Genomic DNA, 18,613 nt, shown 5'->3' with positions numbered 1-18,613 from the left:
TTCCTGTGGTGTGGGCCATGGAACTGCAGGAGAGTGGAAGAGGGCAGAACCTGTAGGTGTTACCCCTAATGTGGGATCTCTCCTGGTAAGGCAAACCCAGTATCCTTTAAAATCAGAATGCCAGCTTGGATTGGTTGCAGTAACAGCTAAATTGGCTCATCCTGGTTTGCTTGTAGGACGTGAATGCAAGAACCTGCCAAGAAAACCAATGTCCAAGATGATTGATCAGTGCAGGACCTGAGAGAACCCCCTTCAATGACAACCTGAAGCAGTTTCCAGTGTTGGATTGAAAAGATGGCCTTTGCTGCATCTACTTGAGCAAGGAAAGCCAAGAAACCTTTGCTTTGGCAGGAGAAAATCTGGAAAGCAGGAAGGAAGAAAAGAAGCCCCCTGACTCCTCCCTGAGCCCCAGACAGCCCATGAACTGCCTTGCTGGGAATGGTAGGACAGGATGGACTCTGGATTGCTCCCTCTGGATGTGTGGTAAGACTGTTCTGCCAACTTCTCAAACAGCCTGTAAGCATTTGCTGCCTTGGCTAGATGGTGCAAGGGCAGCCTTTAAGCAGCTAAAGCATTCCCTGAGGAGAGCTCTGGGTCTGCCAGATGTCTCAGAACTGTTGGAAGCATCTTTGGTGGGGAGGGCAAACAAAGGACAAGGTGTGCAGTGACCCCCCTGAGAAGGGACTTTGAGTTAATGGCATCCCTGCAAGTGAACTGGGTGGGCTGTTCCCTCTGTAGGGCAGGTGACAGTCCCAGCTACAGTGATGGGAAAAATGGTTAAAAGGGAGCCCCAAAAGCTGGAAATCCTCCAGGAGGCTCTTGGCCAACAGAGTTTGCTGAGTTCCCCCTGCAAGAAGGACAGTGATAGCTTTTGAGTGCTGGTAGATCCTTTGAATAGATAGCCTTGAGTGTGTCCTTGTTGCACCAGTAGGCTTTGTCCAACTCCCCATCTTCCAGGAGATATACATAATAAAGTTAAAAATGATCCTTTTCCTAATCCTTTGTTGTCTTGAGGCTCTCCCCTCAGGAACTCCAGGAACTCCTGGTGCCGCCTGGGCCGATGGATTGGACGCCCCAGCCCCTCCGTTCCTGCCCAGCCCCTGGGGCCGTGTCCAGTGGTGGCACTGCCAGCCCTGCAGGTGAAGTGGGAAGGGCCTTTCCAGGTCTTGTGGGTCACATTGATAGCAGCTGAAGTTGCAGAAAAAGGACCTGGGGTCTGTTATTGTTGAGTTCAGAAAGCTCCTTTTGATTGGTGAGCAGAACAAAGTGGATCCTTAGGGTAACGTATAAAGTGGGAATGATATGTGCATGTTGAGATGTAACAAGAGCTGATCCTTTTTGCAGTGGGATGTAGACTGGAAACTGCACAGAGCTGAGCCAAGGGATTGAAAGGGACCAACCAAGGGAGGTGAAGAAAGAAGGAAGAAGGGAAGTGAGGCAGCAGGCAAGCAGCAGCAAGTTGCTGTGTAAGCAGGTGAGTTGTGTTGAGGTTCCTCAGGCAGGCACTGAGGACTTTGAGGGCTCCAGACAGAGCAGACCTGGGAAGGCCCTCGGTGAAGCCCTTTGGAAACCTTGTAAGGGTAGGTGTGTATGGTAATAAGTGTTGGAAAATGTCCTGACTGTGGAACAGGAATGCAGGGAAGGAAGATGAATCCTCCTGTAATGCTGACCCCTCCCATCAGCTGCAGTGGAGACACTTCCGTGTGCCCTTTGGGATCTGATTGCCAGGGCACCCGTGGGGCTGGGATCATGGCAGGTGTTGTAAGCAAGGAATGCCTGGCTTCTAAAACTCACCAGCTGAGTCTTAGAGGCTTCTTTGAAGAGCTGAGTTGAGGCAGCAGAATTGGCCCCCCAGGAGGGACTCTGTGCCTGCTCTCCCGTGGCTCCAAGGGATCTCTGGTCCTTCACGCCGGCACCGAGATTTTCTCGGGAAGGGCCTCAGATCCCCGGACCAGTCTGGGACACAGGCAAGATCCCCCTGCATTTTAGGACCAAATTGGGCCCCCTGGAGGGACAGTGCTGTTGGTACCCCCCGGGTTGGGGCACCCCGAGGACTCCAGCGCGCACCGAAAGGATTATTCGGGGAGATCCTCGGGGTGCCCGGCCCTGGGGAGCTCAAAGCAAGGTCCCTGCAATGGATTCAGGCATTGCTGAGAGTAGACTGGACTGTGCAGAGAGGGAGCAGTTTGTCCTGTGGAGTTGGGATGGGTTAGTTCAGGATGCCTTGGGAGGCAGGGCTGGAGAGGCCCCTCTGTTGGCTGTAGTGGTGGAATGTTGTAGCAGCAGGGATGGAGCCTTCGACCTCCTGCTCCCCCGTGAGCCCCAACGGGACCGTGCCCTTGGCAATGGAGGGCCCCCCATTGCTGAGTCAGCGGTTCCGGGGCCAGGAGGGATGGGATCAGGATGCCGAGCTCCACCCAGGGCCAGGGCTGCCAGTGTTCAACCATGGAGAGAACTGAAAGCAGAGTGAGATGGAGGCCAAGCTGCAGCACAAGGATGGGTGAGAAAAGACCCTGGTCCTCAGGTGGAGCTTTGAATTCCCTGGAAAAATGGATCCTGTCAGATGGTTCAGGCCCTTGTGGGTGCTGGAGCAGAGGCCTCTGTAATTTATGGTCACCCTAAAAAGTTGCAAGGACAGCAAGTTCTGACTGCAGGATGAGGTGGGAAACAAAGTGCAGTGGTCCAGAGAAAAGCTGAGCTTAAAATTGGTCCTGTGCCAGAGCAGCCTCGTGCAGTGCTTGTTGCTGTCCCTGAGTGTCCCATTGCAGTGGATATTCCCAAGGGTGCTTTGTGCTGGGGAACAGTGGGGGCAGTTCCCTTTCCCTGGGCAGGCAGGGCACGTTTCCCCCCTCGAGGGTGGCTCCACAGTCCCACCCTGTGCCCTGGGAGCGTGGCAGAACACCTGGACCCACTGTCCTTGTCAGAGAGGGGACAAGGGATGGTTGGATGGGTGAGGGAATGGTTCAGGGAGTACAAGCACCATTAGAGTGAGTAGCGCAACACGTGGAAAGGAAGGGGGGAGTTAATCCAGACAAAATTCAAGCACCTGCCCAACCTGTGATATTTTTAGGATCTCAGAGGTGTTGTGGTCCCCAGGAAGTTTTGCCCAGGACTAGGCAGGAGACTTCAGGCTTGGTCACCCCCAGAGCAAGGTGGAAGCCCAGCAGTTTATTGGTTGGTTTGGCTTTTGGTGACAACAAGGTCCTCCTTTGGGACCAATCCTTGGCCTGGGCCATAAAGTCCCAGGGCAGAAGTGTGAGTTTGAGTGGGAAATGAGCAGCAGGGAGGGTTGGAAACAGCTCAGGGAGCAATTCAAGAGGCTCCAGACCTGTGGCCAATACGAGCTGCAGAGGGGGAACTGAAGGTTCCTGCCAGTGCTAATGATGCCAATTGGAGCCTCTGGCAGAAGTAGGGTAGTGTAAGGGGGGTACTTTTGAATTAGATGATCAATGGAGCATAGAGGTGTGAGAAAGAAATCCTATTAGGATGTGAAACCAGCTCGAGTGTGGTACAATGTAACTTGATGGCACAAGCTAATTGTAAGGTCCATTGTGCTTTTCAGCAAGTCAGCCTGATATCCCCTGTTATGAGAGCTGAGTTCTTCCTTGGTTCTGCTACATCTTGCAAGGTAGGTACATCTACCCTTGAAACACCATGGGAGAGGTCATCCCTAGGGGTGAGAAAGATGATGGTGAGAGGAAGATGATGTGGGCAGGGGTGGCTGGCCCCTTGCCCTACAAGTAGGGCAGGCCCAGACTGTTGCCACCAGGCAATGATCAGGCGGGGTTTGGCTGCCATTCAGGCCTCCCCTTACACTGCGTCCTGGCCCTACGTGGTGTAATGTGGAGCTGATCAAATGGGCTGTCAGGACTGCTGAGCTGAGCGATCCTCATCCTGCCACCGAGCCTGTGTTGCTCCGCGGGGACGCCCGCTAAGGGATGGGCACCGACCAGCTGCTGCAGATCCTGACAGCCCTGCCTGGCTGGGGGGGTGGGCACAGGTTAGTGATAGGAGGCAATTGGGGAAAAAAGGCTTTAAATATCCTTTAGTGTTCCTTTAATACCCTTTATTTAGCATTCATAATATTTTCCCTTTAATTTCCCCTATTACTAACCAAATATTGTGTTAATAGTTATCCATAATATTGTGTTAAGATCCTTTTTGGTACCCCTTTGACTCCCTTTTTACTAGTTAATATTGTACTGTATTGAATGCTGTTCTTAGTATTTGTTTTAATGCCACACAATAAGGCAGTTCATTTGTATCCTTTTTTAACTTTTGATTCTCTTTGCTAAGTTTATTATTATTATTGTACTCACTGCAATAAAGATATTTTGTGTGTTTGAATGCTTGTGGCACTTGTCTTTAATCTGGGCATGTATCCTAATGAACTGTTACAGGTAGGAAGGAAGTGCCCTTAGGACTTGGGAATAGGAAGTTACTGGAAGCCATCCCAAGATAGACCCTGTTGGAGAAGCGGCTCTGAGTATGTTCTTGGGCTTTAGAGGGAACTTAACAAATGATAAGAGGGCCTGAAATCCCCATAGGGCCTTGGGTAAAAAGCTCCTCCAGGATGCCCAGGCCAGGTCCTGCTCAGGAAGGCAGCCCCATGGAATGGAGATGGTGGATCCAAGGCAGAGCCAGAGCAGGGGTCGGGGCAGGAGCGAGGCCTCGGGAGGGAGTTGCCCCCGGCCCTGTGGTTGAAGCAACAAGTGTAGATCCCCTGGACAGTGAGCACAAATCACTGGGAAATGGGGAAAAGCCCCAGAGCAAGTGCTGGGAGCAGAGAGGGAGCATGCATGGCTCACTGCTGGGTCAGCCAAATCTGTCAGTGGGAAGCACTTTTGGAAAGCAGGAGCTTACAAGCTGTGCCAGAGTCACGACGGGGGAGGCAAAAGTAGTCCATGTGCTGAGTGAGACACTGTACCTGTGGGAATGAAACAGGAAGAACTAGGGCAGTGTCAGGTTTGTAGGGATTTGGGGTCAGTTGGCAGTGGTTTGGCTACTTGGCTCCCAAGTGACACCCTCACGGAATTAGTGATTAAATGCAGACAAGGAAAATGGGAATATGTTCCTGTGAATAAATGTTAGTGGAGGGAATGATATTGCCATGTTGTAGCTTGATATCTTACAGAACCTGTGGATCCTGGCCATCCTCACAGCCCTTGTGGTCCCTCTGGGTGATGCTGTTGGCCCGGGCAGTTCCCTGGAAAAGGTGCCTGGGTCGGGTGCCTTGGTTTGATTTGGATGGAGATGGAAAAGCAGCTCCAAACCAGGACCCCAGGACAAGGTGACGTGGGAAGCAAATGGCCCTTGCCCAGGGGTCAGTGTCCCTTTGTGCCCGGGGGGACTCTCTGGCAGGGCCGGGGTCTGTCGGGCTCATTGTGCGGGCGGCTGTTGGTGCCCTCAGTGGGATTGGATGGATGTGATTCCAGGGGCTGGGAGCACTGTTGCCATGCAGTGCTGTAGTTTCCCTTACGGTGCCGGGTCCGGGGGGTCTCCCTGGCATCGTTGTCCCCCTGTGTGAGCGGTGCCAGTCCCAGCCCCAGTGTCACAGCAGCAGGGCCGTCCCCTGGGCTCTGCCTGCTGGGCTGTTCTGGGAAGTGCTGCCAAAAGAGCAAAGGGATCAGCTGGGGCAGGGGATGGCACAGTTTGGCACCATCCTCCCGAGGCCAATATTGGTCCAACTGTTGGGTACCTGCTGCTTGTGTCCTGCAGCCCAACATCATCAGGATAACAGAATTCCTTTCCCCACTCTGATTCCAGTGCTCCCATCTTGCCCCCGGCAGTGAGGCTGGGGGGACACGGGACTGGGAGGAACAGGAGCTGGTATTGGATTTGTAGACAGTGGAGACATGGAATTGTTTGGTAACCAATGGCAAAGAGCTGGGCCAGGTGTGTCCCGAGTGCTGAATTTAGGAGCACAAGGGATGCCCACTGTATTTACCCCCCACCCTTCACTCCAGAATGGGATGGGGAGTTTGGGCAGCTCTCTAATGGTTCCCCAAGATGTAATTGTTGTGCACAGGGGAACAGCAGTAACTTATGAACTGGGCTGAGTGCACATGCCATGGTGTGTATATTGTAATACAAAGAAATGAGGCACAGAAGGACTTAATGAGTACCAATGAACTGATCTGGAGGGCTGTATTCACATCCTGGATTGCAAAAATTAACTGGATTTTGTCTCCTGAATTTCTGCAGTGCACCAACTGATACCATGCTGGAAAAATAAGACACTTCAATGTAAGTAAACCAGGGGTTTCTTTGGATGTAAGTGCAAATTATTGCCTTACAACTTTGAAATAAGACTTGACTTGATCACCAAATGCAAACAGTAATTATAGGGGTCAATTAATGATTTTGGGCATCAGGTAGAACAAGTCCCTGCTCCCCACTGGTGGGACGTATTTACAAGATTCTCACCACCTGCTACAAAGTTTTTGAACACTTTAATCCATCCACTGATCACAGTAATTATACTGGTTTTATGAACAATATGCAGTTGTTGTCTCTGGGATCAACTAGAAGAAGTTGTTCAAAGGCTGCAGGTGCAGTGAGTGTGTGCTGGGCCAAGGCAGCCAAGGTGTGTGCAGCTGTTCCGTGCCCTCCACCCTTGGAGCTAAAATTCCACAGCCTTGAGCTGTTGGGTCCCAAATAATATTGGAGGGAGAAGCTGAAACTGCCACTGCTGCTGGGGCTGAACTGTCTGCAGTGACTGGGCAGGACTTGGCCCTGATGCCTGAGTGCATCTTTGGGATAGATCCCAACTGTCAGCCCCTGGCTCCATAACTTGAGAAGAGGGTGTTCCTGCCAGCCCAGCTGCTGTGTTGGTGGTCCTGGGGGCACCTCTTGCCCTGGTGGGCTGTCAATGTGTTTGTGTTGCAGCTCAATAAAGTCCCTTTCAGTGGTGACTGTGTCATTTTTGTGTCAGTTCCTCTCCCCTCTTCCCCTGCCCCCGTGGCTGCATCACTGGCTTGTGCCTAAATGAACTCTTCCCCTGCAGCAGTTCCCTGCTGCTCTCAGACAGGGTGGAGCTGAGGCCCCTGAGCAAAGGGAAAAAGGATCCATCCAAGGCAGGCCCGTGCTCACCCCCTGCCTTCCTCCAGCCTCCCGTGTTTCAAGTTCCCATCCCTGCTGGACACACAGCCTGTTCCCAAACAACCCCTGTTCCTGTTCTCTCTCTGTGTTTTTGAGGGGCATTCCTGGGCTGCTGCCCCCCATTCTTTATAAATGAAGTGCCAAGAGCCCCAAGTGCAGAGAGGTCTGCAGGGAATCAGTGCCCAGAGCTGCCTGTGCCTGCCTGTGTTCCTGCAGTTCTCCTTCCTGTTCTCCCTGGGCTGGAGAGACCTGCCTGCCCTGGGTTTAGTGGAGCAGAGGGATGGGATTACATTTGTCCAGAAGGTTTGTTCACAGGCATGTTTTCTGACAGGCAGTGCCATTTCCCTTTTGTCTTTCCCAAGTTTTTCCAAGTGCTGCCCAGCATGGGGATCCATGTGGTGGGACAGTGACTGGCAGCAGGAAGGGGAGCCTTGGCCTCACCTGCCCAGCTCAGGTGGGTGGCACAGCATGGGGGTGGGCTGGCAAGGCATGAACACATTTCTGAGTTCTGGAGTGCCTTGAATCCTTTCCCTGTCAGGTTTCTCTCCCTCATTTCCTGGGCTCCATCGTCCCAGATGTCTCTTCCTTTGCCCAAAGTCCAATGGCAGAGGATTGACTGACTCCCAAGGGGGGGTTGGAATGAAAAGGGTTCTGTTCAAATGGGGCAAGGAATGCAGTAAGAAAGATGAGCCTCCTTTTAGTGCCTGAAGTAGAGAGGAATAAAAATGGTGGAAAAGGTCCCATTTTATTTGTTGTCCCCCTTGGATTTTTCATGGCTAAAACTCTCTAGTGAGCAATTGAAGAGAAGGGTGAAGGGCAGGAGCCTTTGACTTGCCCAGTGCCCTTAACTGCCTTGTTCTCCTCTCTTCCAGGCCAGGCCAAAGCCCTGATCCAGCCCAGCTCTGCCCAGTGCCCTGGGCTGGGAGCAGCCAAAGGCAAGAGGCTGCAGCCCCGCCGGCCGGGCTGGGGGCTCCTGGTGCTGCCCGTGGGGTGGGGTAAGTCAGAGGGACACGTTTCTCTCCTCCTGGTGTTGGCATTTGCTCCCTGGGCACTGGATGTGTAAGGAAGGACGGAGTAGCAGGGAAGGGCAGTGTTTCCAAACTGTCTGAATGTTGCCCCCAGGTTTGGGATGGAGCAGGGATGGGGGTGGTTGGGTTTGGCCTGGGCCGGTCAGGATCAGCCATAAAGGACCCACCAGAGCCCTGAACCCTCACTGGACATGTCCAGCCCCTCAAGTCATTAATTTTCAATAGAGGACAAAGTATTGGTACTTGCTTCTGATCTGTGGAGAATTTCCTTCGGAATGATCAATGCAAAGTATCTCTTTGGGTCTTTTGTTTGTTTGTTTGTTTGTAATTTCCTCTCTGGCTTCAATGAGTTTGGTGTGTTCCTATTAAGGAAGCAGCCTGTTTTTATCTTGAAATTTGGGGTGGTTTGGTTTGTTTAGGTTTTTTCCCCCCCACTGACTCGGGCCTTCCGTGCATAGTCCGTGTTGTCCCACAGGACTGTTCTGGTTCTGGGTCAGAGAGAGAGAAGGGAAGTGGCTTTTCCTCATCTGGAATGTTTCCAAGCAGAAGTGGGACATTGTCCTGCCCCTCCCCAAAGCACTGCAGGCACCTGGGAGTAGCTCAGGGCTGGCCCAGTTCTCTGAGACAGACCCATGGGGGAGAGGTTTAAGTATTAATCACATCTCTGGTGTCCCTTGGTTGCAAAGATTGGGTCCTACAGTCCCAGAGCGTTAAGGAAAACAAGGAACTTCTGTTCTTCCTGGCAAACCTCCTGCTATTGCTTGTGCAGTGTTTGGGTTCTGTTGTCTGCATTCCTGTCCAGGATCTTTCTAAGAGAACCTGTTAGAAATGTAGAGGTAGGATTAGAATTTGGGTCTGTTGCCTCCCCAACTGCCTCCAAGTCCTGATGGACTGGAGTGATGAGTGCTCTCAGTCCAGGTTATTTCTTACTATTGTGTGGCTTTCCCTCAGCTGTGGGTGAGGAATTGTGCAAGCAAGGCCTGTGTGCCCGTGGGTGTCTCCCGTGTGTGTCCGTGTGGCAGGGCTGGGACAAGGACTCGTGCAGGGACCCAGCTGGCACTGGAGCTGCTGCCATTCTGAGCCACTGCCAAGGGCTGGGGAGAGACCCTCTGGGAGGCTGTTGCCAGGATTCCATTGGGAGCTGGATCTCCCTCCAGCTGCAGCAGCCAGGGGAGGGTTCTTCCTTGTGCAGCCCAGTGGCTTCTGCTCAGGCTGGCCCAGAGTGGGGCTGGGGCAGGTTCTCCAGGGAACTGGAGCCAGCCCTGAACGGGGCTCTGGAGAGCAGGAGCTGCAGGGACTGAGGTTTGCAAAGCTGGGCTGAAGTTTGTCAAAGCAGCAGAACATTCTCATTCTGGTGGGTTTGTGGAGTCCGTGTTGGTGCCCAGGAGAACTGGGTCAGACTGGGCTTTGTGGTCCGAGAGCTGCCCCCCTAAATTTGGCAGGTTGTGTGTGCTGGCAATGAAGTGCTATCCCAGAGGCTGATGGTTTCTGTCTCCAGGGATGCCCAGGACACTGCTAATGCCCAGGGATCTGCTCTGGGTCCAGGCTGTCCGTGCTGGAGGGCCCTGGTGGCTGCAGTCCCTGAGCCCACAGAGACAGAGAGAGCCCCGGCCCGAGTGGCCTTTGGCCCCTTGTCCTGAATTTGGGGGGAGCCTGGGAGCGTGTGGAAGGTGAGAATGAGGGCTGTGTTCCAGCCTGACACCGGGTAGGTCAGTGTTTCCCTGGAGGGGGAAGGTTTGGGCCCACAGGCTGAGTTGGAACAGGACCAGGGCAACAGACGCTGCTGTCTTTTGTTGCCTCCTGAGGTCTTCTGTCTCCCTTGGAGATTTCCTCCCAGGCTGTGGCCCCACAGGGAGCAGAATGGAAAGCTACCAATGCCATGGGCATTGCCAGCCTTTGTCTCTCTGCTTTGCCATCCAAGCTGGGAATTTGCTGCTGTTGCTGCCGAGGCTCCCCTACCTGGGAGTTGTGTCCTCCTTGCAGCCCTTCCCAGCCCCAGCCATGAGCTCCAGTTGTGCCTCTGTGTGTCTGGGAGTGTTTGCTGGGACTGTGCTTCCAATGCATCATCCCTGAGAAGATCCTGTTGTTCCAGAGCACTGGGGACAGTTTGGGTTTGGCAGCTTCAGAGCTGGATTGGAGCAGTCCCTGAAAAGAATCAGGAGAGTGGAGGTTTGTCCCAGTGGTGCTTTCACACCCCACTGGACAGGCTGGGCTTTGTGTTTGGGGTTGTCCTGTATTTGCTCTGCAGATAATGGGCCCTTCCCAATTCAGCCCAGCAGATCCCAAGGGCTCTGACAGGAATATTTGTTCTTTCCTTCCCTTTGGGATAACTTCATCTCCAAACTGCCATGAGCAATTCCTTAATTTCTCCTGGAGAAAACCAAGTGTCAGGGGCAGTTTGCCAAGGAGGCCAGAAGTGTCTTTGGGGCAGAGAGTGCTGCCAGCTGCGTGTGCCTGTCCCCAGCCTGGCACTGCCCACAGGGACACACGGGGCACTGACCATGAGAGGGAACAAAACCACTGCCTGCCAGAGGGTTTGTCCTGGGCCAGTCAGGCCTGGGGCAGGAATTGGACTGGGCAACTCCATCAGCTGCTCTTCCCTCCCCCACAAAGCCCCATCCCCTGGGCATTAATGACGTGCCCTGTGCCCAGCGCTCCCTGTTCACCCAACTGAAACCAGAGCAAGGCTTGCTTTGCTTGGAACAACTTAATGTAACTTTAAACCAAAATAAATCACTTTTTTCTTCTTTTTTTTCTTTTAGATGCTGGAATTGCCTCTCTGGGTCTGTGCTGAGCTCTGGCTGCAGGGGACTGTTAGGCCTTGGTGGCTGTGAGTTCCTGTTCTTCTCCCTGGGAAACTGGAAAGAGTTATTCATTAGATTGCAGAAATGTAATTTTGAGGGGACCCAGCAACTGTTTGTGTAGGAAAAGGTGAGGTGCTGCAGAGGGGAGGGAGGTGACATTTTGGAGGGGTCCCACTGAGGGGGGAGTGGAGAGCCTGGGGCTGGAGTGTGAGTTCTTAAACAGGGAAGAAGGGAAGGATGCTTGGGAGGGAAACACTCCGGGAATGTGTAGGGATGGAATGGAAATTTGGGGTGTCAGGAAGAGATAATTGGTGATGTAGAGGAAGGGAAATGTTGGAGGTAAGACTTGATCTCATCTGTAGAGGACAGAAGGACCATTTAGAGATAAAGTGAGGCAGTGAGTGGTGGGCAGGTCGGGAAAATTTGTGTTTGTAAAATTTCAGGTCACCTGTAGCAGAGAGGATGTACCTCCTGATGGACACTGAGGCAGTCAGGGGTGGGCAGGATGGGGGGGAAACCTTTGGGGTTAAAACTTGAGGGAACGTCCAGGGCAGAGAGTGAATATTTTGAAGGATAAATGAGGTACTCAGTGGTGGACAGCTGGGGAGTGTTTTAGGGTAAACTTGGGGTAGCCCACAGGGTAGAGAATGAACATGTATTTGTACCGAGGAGCTGATTACATGTGGGTAGGTAAGGAGAATTTTGGGAGTAAAATCTGGGCAATCTGTAGCAGAGAGAATGAATATCTTGGTGTGAAGTGAGGCAGTCAGTGTTGGGCAGGTAGGGAAAAATTCTGTTTGTAAAATTTGAGGTCACATGGAGCAGAGAGAATGTACATCCTGAGGTAAACTGGGGTAATCAGTTGTGGACTCATAGGGAAAATTGGGAGGGAAATATCTGAGGTAATCTGCATGGTAGAGAATGAATATTGAGAGATGAACATGAGGTACTCAGTGGTGGACTTGTAGGGAAAATTGTTCCAAAATATTCCTTCTCTCTGCTGCACATTGCCACAGATTTGACCCCCACAAAGTGAGGCAGTCAGTAGGGGGACAGGCAGAGGAATTTCTGAGGGTGAAACTTGAGCAAATCTGCAGGGCAGAGAATGAATATTTGGAGGTCCAAAAGAGGTAATCAGGAGTGTGCAGTAGGGAAGACTCTGGGGAGAGAATGACTCTTGTGTTCAAGAAGAGGTAATCAGGAGTGGGCTGGAAGGGGAAAGTTTGGGGGTTAAAAAGGAGGTTTATTCTCTCCAGGGCAGGGAATGAACACACTGAGGTAACCTGAGGTGATGAGTGGTGAGAGACACAGACAATTGTGGGTGTTAAAGTTCAGGTGATCTGCTGGGAAGAGAAGGAACCTGTTGAGGTAAAGATGAGGCACTGGGTGGCAGACAGGTGGGGAGAGGTTTGAGATAAGCCTGAGGTGTGTGTGGGGTGCAGAATGACCCTCTGTAGGTACAAAGGAGCTGGTCAGACGTGGACAGGTAAGGCAGATGTTGGGAGTAAAATGTGGGGCAATCTGTCCCAGAGAGAATGAATCTTTTGGGGTAAGGTGAGGCAGTCAGCAGTGGGCAGGGAGGGAAATCTTTGTTTGTCAAACCTGAGGTAATGTGCAGCAGAGAGAATGCACCTCCTGGGGTAAACTGGGGCAAACAGTAGTGGACAGGTGAGGAGGTTTTGGGGGAAACTTTGAGGTCATCTGTGTGGCAGAGGATGAATGTTTGGAGGTAAAAATGAGGTAATAAGTAATTTGCAAGCAGGGAAAACTGTGAGGGTAAGTGTGGATGTCACCTAGGGGAGAAAATGAGCCTTTTGAGGTCCAGTGAGGCAGTCAGTGGTGGGCAGGGAGGGAAAATTTGTGTTTGTAAAATCAGAGGTCATGTGGAGGAGAGAGAATGCACCTCCTGGGGTAAACTGGGGTAAACCTTGCAGATCTCCAGGGAAAATGTGGGGGGTAAAACTTGTGGGAATCTGCAGGGCAGAGAGTGAATCTTCTGAGGTGAAAATGAGTTCCTGGGTGGTGGAGAGGTGGGGAAAGTGTTGAGAGTAAACTGGAGGTGGTCTGCTGGGTAGAGAATGAACATCTTGAGGTAGAAGTGAGTTGCTGAGATGTGGAGAGGTCAGGAAAATGCAGTGGGTCCAGTGTGAGGTCACCTGCAGCAGAGAGGATGTACCTCCTGATGGACACTGAGGCAGTCAGGGGTGGGCAGGAGGGGAAACCTTTGGGGGTAAAACTTGAGGGAATGTCCAGGGCAGAGAATGAATATTTTGAAGGATAAATGAGGTACTCAGTGAGGTATTCATTGGATTGCAGAAATGTTTTTTGAAACCTGTCCCCTTCTTTGTGCCTTTTACTGACAGACCTTCTCTTTCTGCCTTTGAATTTACAGCCTCCTTGTAACTCCCAGCCGGGAAAACCTGGGATAACTGAGGAGGGACAGAGATGAAGGTTTTATCTGCAAACTTGGGGTAATTTCTGCAGGATACAGCAACTGTTTTTGTAGGAAAGTGTGTTTAACCACATTGGCCCAAGTTGTGTTTGCACCAGCTGGGGCCAGAGGTGCCAAGCAATCCAAAGCAAACCCTGCTCAGCCTCCAAATCCCAGGGGAAGTTCTCCAAGCTGTTCATTGAGGGACTAAAGATACATTGAAATGGAACCAAGACACTACTAAGTTTCCTGGGAATCCCAGTATTGCTGTCCTAGAATTTTTAACAGTTTTTTAAGCTTTTTATGACAATAATGGCTTTCTTCCTTTGATTGAATCCTGCGGTAGGATTTGGGGTTTCTTTGGATTCTGAATCCCTCCCAGGGGCCCTGACACTGGTCAGGAGCTGGCAGGACAAACAGAGTCAGAGCTCCTGGCAGGCACAGGGGCTTTCCCCCAGAGTGGATCCAACTGCTGCCCCCCAGCCTGGCCAGGCGGGATCTGCTTTGGCTCCCGGCTCCTGCCAGAGACAGAATGTGTTCCCTTGATTGGAATGAGGATCCCGTAGCTTCATCTCCTGGATGTTCCCTGGGCAGCTGATCCACTCTGCCCCGTGTCCTGCTCTCAGTTCCTGCCCAGCCAGAGCCATCTGTACCAAGGGCAAGAGCACTCCCAGCCTGGATAGGGAATGGGGGACTGGCTTGTGCACAATTCACCTAGAAAGTCAAACGAGGGGATTGTTGGAGTATCTGGCTCCTTAGGGAACCTGCTGGAAGTAGAGAAGCACAACCCCAAATCTCCAGCTGTGGGTGGAGTCGTGGAACGTAAACCAGCACAAACTCATCCCCCAAAATGGACCGTGGAAGAGCAGGACCAAATAAGGGTCAGTGTCCCTGTGGAAAGGCAAAAGGAATTGGTTGGGACTTTGATTGTCCCCTAGGGAGATGGAGGTTGCTGGGAAGCAGAGAATGCCCTCCCTCAGGCTGCCAAGATCTCTCAGCGCAGCGGCTTTGGCCGACAGGGCAGCAAAAAGATTGTTCTCTGCGGGGGGCCCAGGTTTGGGTGCCGGTCTCAGCATTGCAGGTTTGGATGAATTCTACCTACAGCCCGCAATTCCATGGGGAATTCCTGCTGCAATAGCCTCCCAGTGCCTCCTGGAGCCCGGCTGTTCCCCCGCAGAGCTGCCGCTCTAACGCCAGGTTTGCCAGGAAGCAGCCACGGTTCCAGGTCTGCTCAGCGGGATCGGGACAAGGACAGGTTCATTTTCCACAGACTTTGCTGTTTATAACCCTCCTCCCCCAGCCCCGCCGGTGTCCCTGGGGGGACTTGAGCGAGTTCCTTGGAATTCGGCCGATTCTCCGCCCCGGGCCGGGCTCCAGGGGATGTGTTGGCCCAGGAGAAGGCGGGGCCGGACGCGCTCCCGGCCCGGGGCGAGGCAGCCCCTGAGCACGGGCGAGGACGTCTGTCCGGCCGGGAAGCCGCTGTCCCTTCGGAGCCTCGGGAGCGACCCCGGGGAATTCTTTTCCCCGAGGAAAGGGATGCACAGCCCTGCTTTCAGAGCACCTCCGGCTGGAAGGGCAGGGATTTGGGGCGGACGGGACACACGTGGGGGGCGCGGGGGAGCTCTGGGAGGTGGGCCCTGGGAATGGCTGCCCGCGCTGCTCTGCAGCCCCGCCGTGCCGACACTGCCGAGTGCCAGCTGGATTCTTTGGGTCCTTTGGGGCTGGCGCTGGGGCGTGTCCAGGGTGAGGCATCTCAGGGGGCCCGTTCAGAGCAGCGCCCGGCTGAGGAGCCGCGGGCAGCCCTTTCCCCGTGCCCACCGCACGGGGGCTGTAGGGCACAGCTCCAGGGCACAGCTCCTCCATCCCCTGGCAATAGGAAGCCCAAGCAGGGCTGGGTCGCTGTCTGTCGCTCCGGCCTCCTCCCGGCCCGCGTTCCCTGCCCAGCTGGGACTGCCCAGGGAGCCCCGAGAACGTTCCTGGCGGGAAGCAGGAACCGCCGAGGGCTCCGTCCAACTCCGGGCCCGAAAAGCGGCCCCGACCTGAGCCCCCCCGGCATTTTGGGTTCCGAAGGCTCACCTGGAGGAGACGCTCCCCCGCAGGCGGGACCAGGCGGCGACACTCGACCAAACGCCTTTGCCTCGGAGCGAGGGATCCCTCCGGACTCGTTTGGCTCCTTTATCCCTGGAAATGAGCTCGGATGCCGCACGAGCACCTTTGCAGCCGTTGGGTGAAGCCCGGACGGGGCCGGAAAACCTCCCTGAGCAGGGCAGCGATGAATTGGTGCCCGTCCCCAGCCGGGCACAGCCCAGCCGGCCGCGCTCCCTCCGGCCCGTGGCTGCGAAGGGCTCCTGCAGAGATTGAATAAAAGCTCATTTCCTGACTGTATTTGCCCGCCGTCTTGCCCCTCTTTTGACTCGCGCAGCACCATCCGGTTGGAGCATTTCTTGGTTTCCTCCCCTGTAGCCGTTTCCCTCCCAGGCAGGGCCTTCCCCGTCTGCAAATCAAGAGGAAATGTTTCAACGGGATTTTGAAAACCAGAGGGTTTGCCCCGGGAGGGTGCGAGTTGCCGAGAAAGCGGGGGCAGAGGAAGGAGAGCCTCAGGTCTCACCTGGCTGGTGTCAGATGAGCCGCACCTTCTGGATGGCAGGGCAAAGAACTGCTGTCGGTAATTGCCGAAGTTCCCGCAGGCAGAGCTGGGAGCAGCCTGTACCCGAGCCGCGGCACGGGTCAGTGCCAGCTCCTGGGGCCGCCTGAGGACAGACACAGGGACACGGGGACAAACGAGCAGCTCTGCTCGGGGTCCCGGAGCACGGGAGGAACGGGGAAAGGGCTGCCGCCGTTCTTCCCTCCCCGGCAGGCCCCCAGCTCCCCGCGGCCGGAGCGGGCCCGTGGCCGGAGCCCCGGCGGGCCCCAGAGCCCTCGTTCCCGGGGGGGCCCTGGGGGGTGGGAACCTCCTGGGGTTCGCGTTTAAGGGGGGAGATGGGCGATGTTCGCCCCGGGAGCGGGGTGCGGTGGCCTCGGGGGTGCCCGAGCGGGGGAAGCTCCGATCCCGCGGGGGGTACGGGCGGCACCCCTCCTCGGGGGGTCCCGGGGCCGGCCCGGCGTGTCCCCGCGCCCCGGCCGGTCCCAGCCCCGGCTCCGCGTCTACACGACGAACGCGCCGCCGTTCTCCCCCGACCGGGCCCCGGCAGAGCCCCGGCCCCGAGCGGCCCCCGCCGCGCTCGGCCCCAGCGCCCGGCCCGGAGCGGCTCTTCTCGCCCGCGTTGCCGGGGCACAGGCGGCGAGGCCGGGCTGGGATGAGCCCGGCACCGATCCTGGTCCCCGTCCGGATGCCGAGCCCCATCCCAGCCCCAAACCAACCTCGCTCCTCCGGTCGCGGTCCCGGTCCTGGCCCCGATCCTTGTCCCGGTCCTCCTGCCGAGCTCCATCGCCACCCTCGGTCCTCCGGCGCGCCGATCGCTCCCGCAGCATCCCGGTCCGAGGTTCCTCCTACAAACTCGCGACGAGCGCGGCTCTGCCGGCTTTAAACGGCGCGGCCGGGGCGGGGGCCGGGGCGGGGCCGGGGCGGAGCGGGGCCCGCACAGGTGTGGCGAGGCGGGGGCCCGTCCAGGTGCGCGGGGCGGGGGACGGGGCAGGGGGCGGGTCGGGGCGGGGGTATTTAAGCGCCGGAACTCGCCCCCGCGGCCGTTTTGCTCGGGCAGTGCGCGGGGAGGCAGCAGCGCCGCGGGAGCCTCTCGCTGCCGCGGCCCTCTTTCTTTGCTTTTGTTTTTGTCTTTCTTTTGCTTTTCCCCCTTTTTTTCGTCCCCTCCCTTCCTCCCCACCCTCCACCCGCTCCCCGCACGCCGCCTCTCCCCGGCCGCTGTCGCTGCCCTCCTGCACAGCCCGGCCCCCCCCCCCTGCCCCCCGGCCCCCCCTGCCTGCCCCTGCTCCCCCCTCGCTGCTCCGCTGCACAGCCCCGACCTGCCCGCACCCCCGCTCCGTCCTTGCCCCCCCGCCCGTCCCGTCCGTCCCCCTGTCCCCCGGGCCGTGTCCCCGCAGCCGCGGGCTTGGGGGCGCCGCTTTAATAAAGCCGCGAGGGCCGGAGCCGGCCGCCCCCCCTGGATCCCCCTTTCCACGGGGCCGGGCCCGCTCGGCGGGTCCCCCCTGCAGTTCACAAGCACCGCCCGACACCGCCGGGGCTCCGGCCCGTCCCGACATCACACGGGGGGCTCCGCGGGCGGGGGGACGAGGGGGGTGGCGGGGGGGGGCAGGGGATGAGGGTCCCCTCCGGAGGAGGGGGCTCGGGGGGGACGAGGGGGAGGCGGGTGGGGGGCAGGGGATGAGGGTCCCCTCTGGAGGAGGGGGCTCGGGTGGGGACGAGGGGGAGGGCGGGGGGGGCAGGGGATGAGGGTCCCCTCCGGAGGAGGGGGCTCGGGGAGGTGGGCGGGGGCAGGGGGGGCTCGGGGAGGGGGGGAGGAGGAGGGGGCCAGGGGAGGGGGGCAGGGGGATCCCCTCCGGAGGAGTGGGGTCCTCGGGTGGGAGGGGTCAGAGGGGGGAATTCCTCCCACTGATCCCTCCCACCCCGGACTCCGTCCCTCGGGGGGCGATCGGGGGCGGGGCCCCCTCCGGAGAAGGGGGTCCCGGGGTGGGAGGGGGGAGTTTTCCCCCTGTCGGGCCCCTCCCACCCCGGGACTCCCCGCCCTGAGGGGTGGCCTGGGGACCCCCCTCCAGGGCAGTGGGGGTCCCGCGGTGGGAGGGGTCAGAGGGGGGAACTCCTCCCACTGATCCCTCCCACCCCGGGACTCCTCCCCCCGGGGGGCGGTCGGGGGGCGGGGGCCCCCCTCCGGGAAAGGGGGTCCCGGGGTGGGAGGGGAGGAGGGGGCGAGTTCCCCCCTCTGGCCCCTCCCACCTCGGGACTCCCCGCCCCGGGGGGCGGTCGGGGGGACCCCCGTCCGGGGGAGTGGGGTCCTGCGGGTGGGAGGGATCAGAGCGGGGAGATCCGCCCCGCGATTCCTCCCATCCCGGGACCCCCTGCCCGGGGGGGAACGGGGGGCGAAGGGGGGGGGGGGGGGGGAAGGAGAAGGGGGGAGTAGTGGCGGAGGGGGGGTGGGAGGCAAGGCGAGGGGGGACGAGGGGGGAAGGGGGGGGGACGGGGGGGGGAAGGGGGGGGGACTGGGGGGAAGGGGGGGAACGGGGGGGGACGAGGGGGGAAGGGGGGGGACGGGGGGGGACGGGGGGGGAAGGGGGGGGACGGGGGGGGGGAAGGGGGG

The sequence above is a fragment of the Pseudopipra pipra genome, unplaced genomic scaffold (assembly GCF_036250125.1).
Source record: "Pseudopipra pipra isolate bDixPip1 unplaced genomic scaffold, bDixPip1.hap1 HAP1_SCAFFOLD_362, whole genome shotgun sequence".
Lineage (NCBI taxonomy): Eukaryota > Metazoa > Chordata > Aves > Passeriformes > Pipridae > Pseudopipra > Pseudopipra pipra.
The sequence above is the reverse complement of the archived record's forward strand: the minus strand, read 5'-3'. Positions refer to the sequence as shown.